This window comes from Alligator sinensis, unplaced genomic scaffold, assembly GCF_000455745.1.
Source record: "Alligator sinensis unplaced genomic scaffold, ASM45574v1 scaffold865_1, whole genome shotgun sequence".
NCBI classification, from domain to species: domain Eukaryota; kingdom Metazoa; phylum Chordata; order Crocodylia; family Alligatoridae; genus Alligator; species Alligator sinensis.
In genome coordinates, this window is record NW_005842146.1 from 1494933 (window position 1) to 1502051 (window position 7119).

A 7119-nucleotide genomic window follows, 5' to 3' on the forward strand; every position below is an offset into this window, starting at 1 on the left:
GTGCTGTTATGTGTGATAATGTGTCTGAACACCAAAAGAGTAGTAATTAAGCTAATGAGCACTAAAGCACTTGGCATGCATACTTTTAATTCTGGAACACCTGCATTAAAAGGTCTCCTGGGGAGAACATTAAACAGTTACTTATCTTAATAACTTGAGCTTCAGTAGCCCTGGTGAACAGTACTTTGGGTATCTGATCTAACTATAGTTAGCTTTGCATCTTTTTCACCACATTCTTCACACTCGGATGATCCTGCCAGTCTGAAGACTACTGTAAGGTTAAAGGAGGAAATCAACAAAAACTTGAGATCAATAGAGCAGAATTCAATACTTATGAGCACTGAAGTACACTGTGGTGGAATGGGAAAGCAGAAATATGATGGGTTCTTGAATCACGCTGATTAGAACAAGATTTGCTAGACTGTTCATTGCAGAATGAAGCAGGATTAACATGTGTATTTAGACCCTCCCAACATCAACTGCCAATGACATCAGACTGTCTATAAAACATTCTCTTTGCTCATGTTTCTTAGGACAATAGATTGATAGTCCCTTAGTCTGCTCTTCTCTTCTGTAGGAGTAGTTTCCTACTCCTTCGCCCCACTTTTTTGCTCATGCAAGGTAGGAAAGTATTTTGCCCATGATGTGAAGTTTTACTCAGTCATCCAGCAGTGCAATCACTGTTGCCCTATTTTGTCACTCTTTAGGAGGGTTCCTGGTAGGAATTCAGGCAAGAAATCTAATTCCCATATCCTTATCTGCTTTCAGAATATTGATTCACAGGGTCTTTCACTGACTGGGGTGATAGGTTGGTAATGCTGATGTAGAGAATGATGAAAAAGAAAAACCTTTCAGAGAAGCAGTTGACAGCATACTGGATTAGAACTTCCATGTGAAGGACAAACAGGCCAATTGAGGCTGTCTACCAAAGTTCAGTTGGAGCAGCAATTTTCACCCTGCTTGTTCTTCTACAAGCATGTATCATTTTTATGTCATCCTCATTTTAATCCTGTAAATTTGGGAGAATTTGCTACTCTTTTGCCTTTTCCCTTCTAAACCTAAAGGGGAAAAAGAGAGAAGGCACAGATGCATTTTAATTGGTGGTGGAAATTTTACAGATGACCTTAGTGAAAATCTGTTGTCAAAGCAAAGAATCTTGGGGGGAGATTTCTGTTCCTTATCCTCTAGACATGTCTTGCAAAATGCAATAGTATGAGCACTGAGAGTGTAAGATAGAAACTTATAAAAAAGGAATGAACAGAATGGAGCTTCGATGCAAGAAGAATATCCAGCTTTTAGGACTAGGTAGAACCTATAAAAATAATGCTGACCAATAAAAATGAAGCAGTTGCATGGCTTCCTTATGTGTACCAGTGCTTTACCTGGTGCTCTCTTGACCCACATACATCTTCCTAAGAATGAGTTACATACTAGGGCTGTGCAAGGCTTCGGACCGTGCTTCAGATCTAGAGAAGCTTTGGATGCTTTGGCATCTGAAGCAGCCTGTCCAGATTGAAGTGCTGGATTCTCTAGGCTTTCTGAAGTGGTTAAGAGGTTGGGGGAACTGCACCCCAAATTTTTGAAAGCAAAACTCACGTCACATGTATGTATTACACCATGGGGGGGGGTGTGAAAACTGCAGGGGTGGTAGCCCCTAGTGAGGCCAGGAAGCCTCGTTAATGAGTTAATTAGCAAGGATTAACACCTACAAAACCACAGACTAAGGAGAGGAAATAATCAATACAATCAACTGCCCTAAAACAAAGACAGTCAGTTGCACAAGCACACATGTCATGAGTTTTGCCTGTCAGCAGCTAGAGATGCAGGGCCCCAGAACCCAGCAGCCCTTGCACCTGTCTCCTTGACAGCTGGCAGGCTTCATGGCTGCAGAAGGGGCTAGCATCCCTGCAGCTTTCATTCTGCTGCACCTTAACACACACAGTGTCACCCATGTCACGAGTTTTGCTTGTCCGCAGCTTGAGGTGCAGTTCCCCCCAAACTGCTGCATCTATCTCCTTGAAACATGGAAGGCTCTGTGGCCTCACCAGAGGCTACCGCCCCTGCAGTTTTTACCCCCCTGTGGTGTAACACATACACGTGACTTGAGTTTTGCTTTCAAGAATTTGGGGTGCAGTTCCCCCTGAACCCCTATACCAATCTTCTTGAAACTTGGTAGGCTTCATGTGCTCAGCAGAAGCTACTACCCCTTCAAGTTGCATTCAAATCAGAAAAAAAACAACAAAAGTATAGATATTTCATTGATTCCCCTTTATACCCTATGTTCGGATCTCTAAGGCGGCGCGCACACACACACACACACCCCCTCTTATGAAAAAAGTGAAAAAGGGCAGAGAAGAGTCATCCCTCCCAGTAGCATGAAGGACTCCTGAAATCCCTAAACAGTATTCTGTATATTGTAGTTTCCTTTTCTGGGACACTATTTTTCTTCCCTTACATGTTCATTAATTAAACCAGAGAGACATATGCATCTCAGATAGGTATGTGTGTAATCATCCATATTTGCATATCTATTTTTAGAGTTGCAATTTTTTTTTTTTAAAGTTAGGGAAGAGGAGAAAAAAATGCTGTCACCATTGTTTCTGTTCCACTGAGACTAATTTGAGCTACTCTTTCTTTAGAAGCAGAGGAATAAATCTAGTGTCCCCTTTCATTTTTACCTGTTTCTACCTTACTTGAGTAAGATTTATTTTCCCTTCATCCTTTCAGTAGCAGAACCCATTGATTGCAGCCTTTGTGCTAGGAATGCAGCAGCTTTCTTTAACAGTGAACAACATCATTACAGCAGTGCAGTAGCTGAAGGAGGTCTCAAGTGAGTTACTCCCCATTGTACTAGGCACTAGGGCTGTAGGAAGCTTCGGTTGCTAATTCAATTCAGAGGAGATTTGGCTCAATTTGGCGGCCAAATCTCTGAATCTACAGTGAATCAGGAGACCAATAGAAAGGTCCAAATTGATTCAAAGCCTCTGAATCAACTGGGAAAAGTTTCAGAGAAGATTCAGAGATTTCAGCAGCCCTTGTTCACTGCCGCAGGGCACTGGACCTGGACTCCATGCCAGTAAGTAAGTGGGGGTGGGGGTGGGGCTGGTAGAGAAGGGAGGGGACCATGGAGGGACCATCGCCAGGCCCTATCCCCCGTCTGTTCCCCCAGCCCCCCTGAATGCCACTTGACCCCTGCCCACTCTCCCAGCCGTGTCAATGGCTGCTGCACCCAGCTCCAGCATCCTGGGACTTTCAAAAAAAAAGCCCTGCACCCAGGTAGGTGGTTAGTCCTACCTTTAATAGTTTTAACCCAGATGTGAGATTCTGCTCATCTTGCCAGTCTTCGCAGGGTCTGTATTTAGTTAAATGGGCCTTGAAAAAATTAGCCCAGCACTTAATCCAAGTTAGCAAACACTATATAAATGGCTCAGCAACACTCTCAATTGGTTTGATAATTGCAAGGTTAATTTCCCAGTCAATTTCTTTAAAATCTAATGGGTTTATTTTATATCTCTACTATTAATTACAGAATGTTCTGGACCTCATAAGATACTTTCTTGTTTCTGTTCATCACCACCATCATCATCCTCGTTGGTGAAATACATTTAATACTGTATCTTTTATACATCTTGTGAGCTTTAGCTTTTGTTTGTAATTTCTTGTGGTTGCCAAACAGTTCTATATCCCAAACCATGCTTGGTGTTTTAGGCAACACCTATACAATACCATTGTAAACCACCTGGGCCAAGGGAACAAAACACATGAGCACCATGGGGATGCTGATGCATCTCCATAGGCACTACCCCATGCTCTTACTCATCCTTAGCTTGGCAACAGTGGGAGCATGCCCAAAGGGAAGTCCTCCTCTAGCTTCAAAAACCCGTCCCCTCAAAGCAGAGGCAGGCCACCCTGGAACAGTGGGGGGAAAGGCAGACAGAAAGTGGGGAGTGTTCCAAGGGCAAGTGAGATCACTCAGAACATTGGAGAGATGCTTGCTGTTGATGGCCAGCCCTTCTCCTTAGTTTAGTGGCCAGGGTTCAGGTATCCCATGGCACTCATGGCCCCATCCTACCAAGTACCTGCATGAGCCACCTTCGGCAGGATGGTGGTACCCTCCCTGTATGAGGCATGCAGGGAGTACTTGAGGGAGGAGCTGCACAAGGCAGATCCGCAGGTGGCCTTACACTTCAGCTCAGACATTTGGAGCAGCCGGGTTGGCAATCAAGCCTACCTCTACCTTACAACACACTGATCTGACCCATCAGGCTGTTGGTGGGATCCCCTTCAAGCCAAGGTGATGGATGAGTCTCACCTGGCAGCAGAGATCATGCGGACCATGAAGTTCTTGGTGCAGGGGTGGCTCGCTGGGCAGGGTGAACTCACCCATTGGTCCATGGTCATGGACAATGGAGTCAATATGGTCAAGGTCGTCCATGATTCCAACTTTGTTGGCCTCTTCTGTGTGGCATAGAAGTTGTACCTTGTTGTCAGGGATACCTTGGAGGGGGACAGGGCTGCCTGTGACAGCACCACCAGCAAGCTCATTTCCAAATGCAGAAAGGTGGCAGGCTACTTCTACTGGAACATCAAGGGGGACAAGATGCTATGGAACAAACAAACAACTGAGCATTTCACAGCAAAAAGTCATGGAACTCCATATAACTGATGGTCAAGAGGCTGGTGGAGCAAAAGAAGGCCGCCCATGAAATGGCCTTGCTCAGGGAGATTGCGATCAGTGGTCCTGTGAAAAGAGCTGAGTGGGATACCATCTCTGATATCTTGGTGACCCCTTCCTCAAGGCCACTGAAACCCTCAGTGCTGCTGATACCTTCCTTAGCCAGGTGATCCCCATAGTGAGGGAACTTCAGAGCCAAATGGAGAGCTTCCAGCGAAACAGTGTTCCTGGCTGAGGCAAGCCACTGTCACCAGACTTCCAGGCACTGGTGAGTTGGATGAAGGAGGGCCTCAGGAAATTGCTTGATCCCTTGAGGTCCAGTATGGTCCACATGCTGGACACCATATGTGAACTGTGGGTGAAGGGCAGAGTATGCAGCAGCCAAACCCTGAATCAGTGGATGGAGGTGCTGGTGAAGAGTGTCAGGAAGGAAAAATGGTGGAGGTGGGGGGACATGGAACAGGGGGATCCGCTGTCTCATGCTAGCACATCATCCACGAACCAGTCTTGTCTCCCACCACAGGTGCTGCCAATATGGGCTAAGGGCATGGTTTCTATGGTGGGGTCCAGAGCCACCAGACCCCAGCATCAAGCGAGTAGTGCTCACACCTTGATGACTGCCTATCTTGCCTAGGATGTGGAGCCACTGCTGTACAACCCCTTGGCCTACTGGGAAAGCCACTGCCAGGTGTGGCCAGATCTGGCCACAGTTACCTGGTAACACCTGTCCTGTCCACTGACCAGTGTGCCAAGAGAGAGGGTGTTCAGCATCGCTGGGGATGTAGTGACACCCCACCGCACCTTCTTGGATGCTAGTTTGGTGGAGAAGCTAGTGTTCTTGTTGGTGAACCTCTCACTTCTGGAGTTCCCCAAGCTCCAGGTGCAGATGGACTGAATGCTACTCTCCTTACTCCATCCACACTTATTTCCTTTTTTAAAAAAAATAGTTAATGCCCCGGTCCCATATCTGGAGGAGGTACTCACTGTATCACCAGCCAGCAGGGGAAAAACATGTCTCTGCTGAGTTCCCATGCCAGGACTAACTTGGAAGTATGAGCTGGGCCTATGGGAAAGGAAGAGGCCCTGGGTCCTGGACATGACCACTAAAACTGCACTCTGCCATGGTCAGGGCAGACGCATGGAACTTCTGGTGGTTTGGCAGCCCCATAAATGTCAGAAACGAGGATCCCCTGGTGAAATGTGGGTAGAAGGTGCTATAACCTCCAGCTAATGCATACATGCACAGTCCTGGCTGGGGAAAGCCCAGATCTGTTATGTCTTTGACAGGCCTTAGACTTTCTGGTTGCAGTAGAGTTGTGAGGCTCCAGAAGAGCTCAGATTAGCTGCCTGGGATGCTGGCTTTTGGGTTGAAAATTCCTTTGTCAGGCTGAGTAAGCACCTGCAGTTGCTGTGTCTGCTGTTCCTGGATGGAAAGAATAGTAAAGGAGCCAGAGGCTGGCCTGACGTGCAATGCAGGCAAGAAAGTCAGTCAGTGAAAATGGAAATAGAGGCATCAGGGGGTAAGGGACAGGCTGGGGTTGGGGCAAGGAGGGGGATGTAGCAGTGCAGGTAAAAGTGCAGAGGTACCTGGGAAATCAGATGATCATCAGGAGCCCCTCAGGCCTCTAGCCAGATGCTCAGCAGCAGAGCAGTAGGCAGGAAGACAAGTCAGGATCAGATGCAGTGAGGTAGCTGTGGAGAGAGCAGGAGCAGTCAGTGAATTGGGAAGTAATCTAGTGCAGGTGTGGTGTCAGGTGGTGCAGCAGGGAATCTCCATCTTTCCTGAGAGGGGGAGCAGCAGAAACAACAGCAGCAGCAGTGATGGTAGGTGCTGTCCAGTTCAGCCACTCAGGGTGTGCTCCTGGTGAAAGTGGAGGTGAAGGTGGGGGTGGCCTGCCAGGGCAGCTGGGTCAGGCAAGTTACCTTTATGCTCTGGCAGTGATGGTGGGTGAGGGGTCCACAGGCAGCGCAGGCTCCATCCCCAGGCTGTTCCCTGACCACAGCTTGGCAGCAGGCTGGGCAGTAGGCTGGAACAGGGATGCAGAAGCTGGGGTGTGGTGCAGCACCCCAGCTTCTGCATCCCTGAGGGGAGGCATCAGCGTGCAGCAAAGGACCCCCCCTTGGGAGGGCAGCAACAGCAGCAGCCCAAAGCAGGAAGGAGTGTGGCCAACTTACTCCAAAAGCTCTGAGACCAAGTTAGCAGCTAATAGTAGCCAGAGGCAGGAAAGGACCTGGCCATCTTCTCCCCAGAAGCTCCTGAGACCAAGCTTACAGCAACAAGCAACAGTAACAGCAGCAGCAGCCTGGGACAGGAAGAGGCATGGCCAACTGGATGTGTTTAAGTCGGCAGGCCTGGATGCGCTCCATCTGAGGGTACTGAAGGCACTGGCTGATGTCATTGCACAGCCACTGGCCAGAATATTTGAGGCCTTGTGGTGCACAGG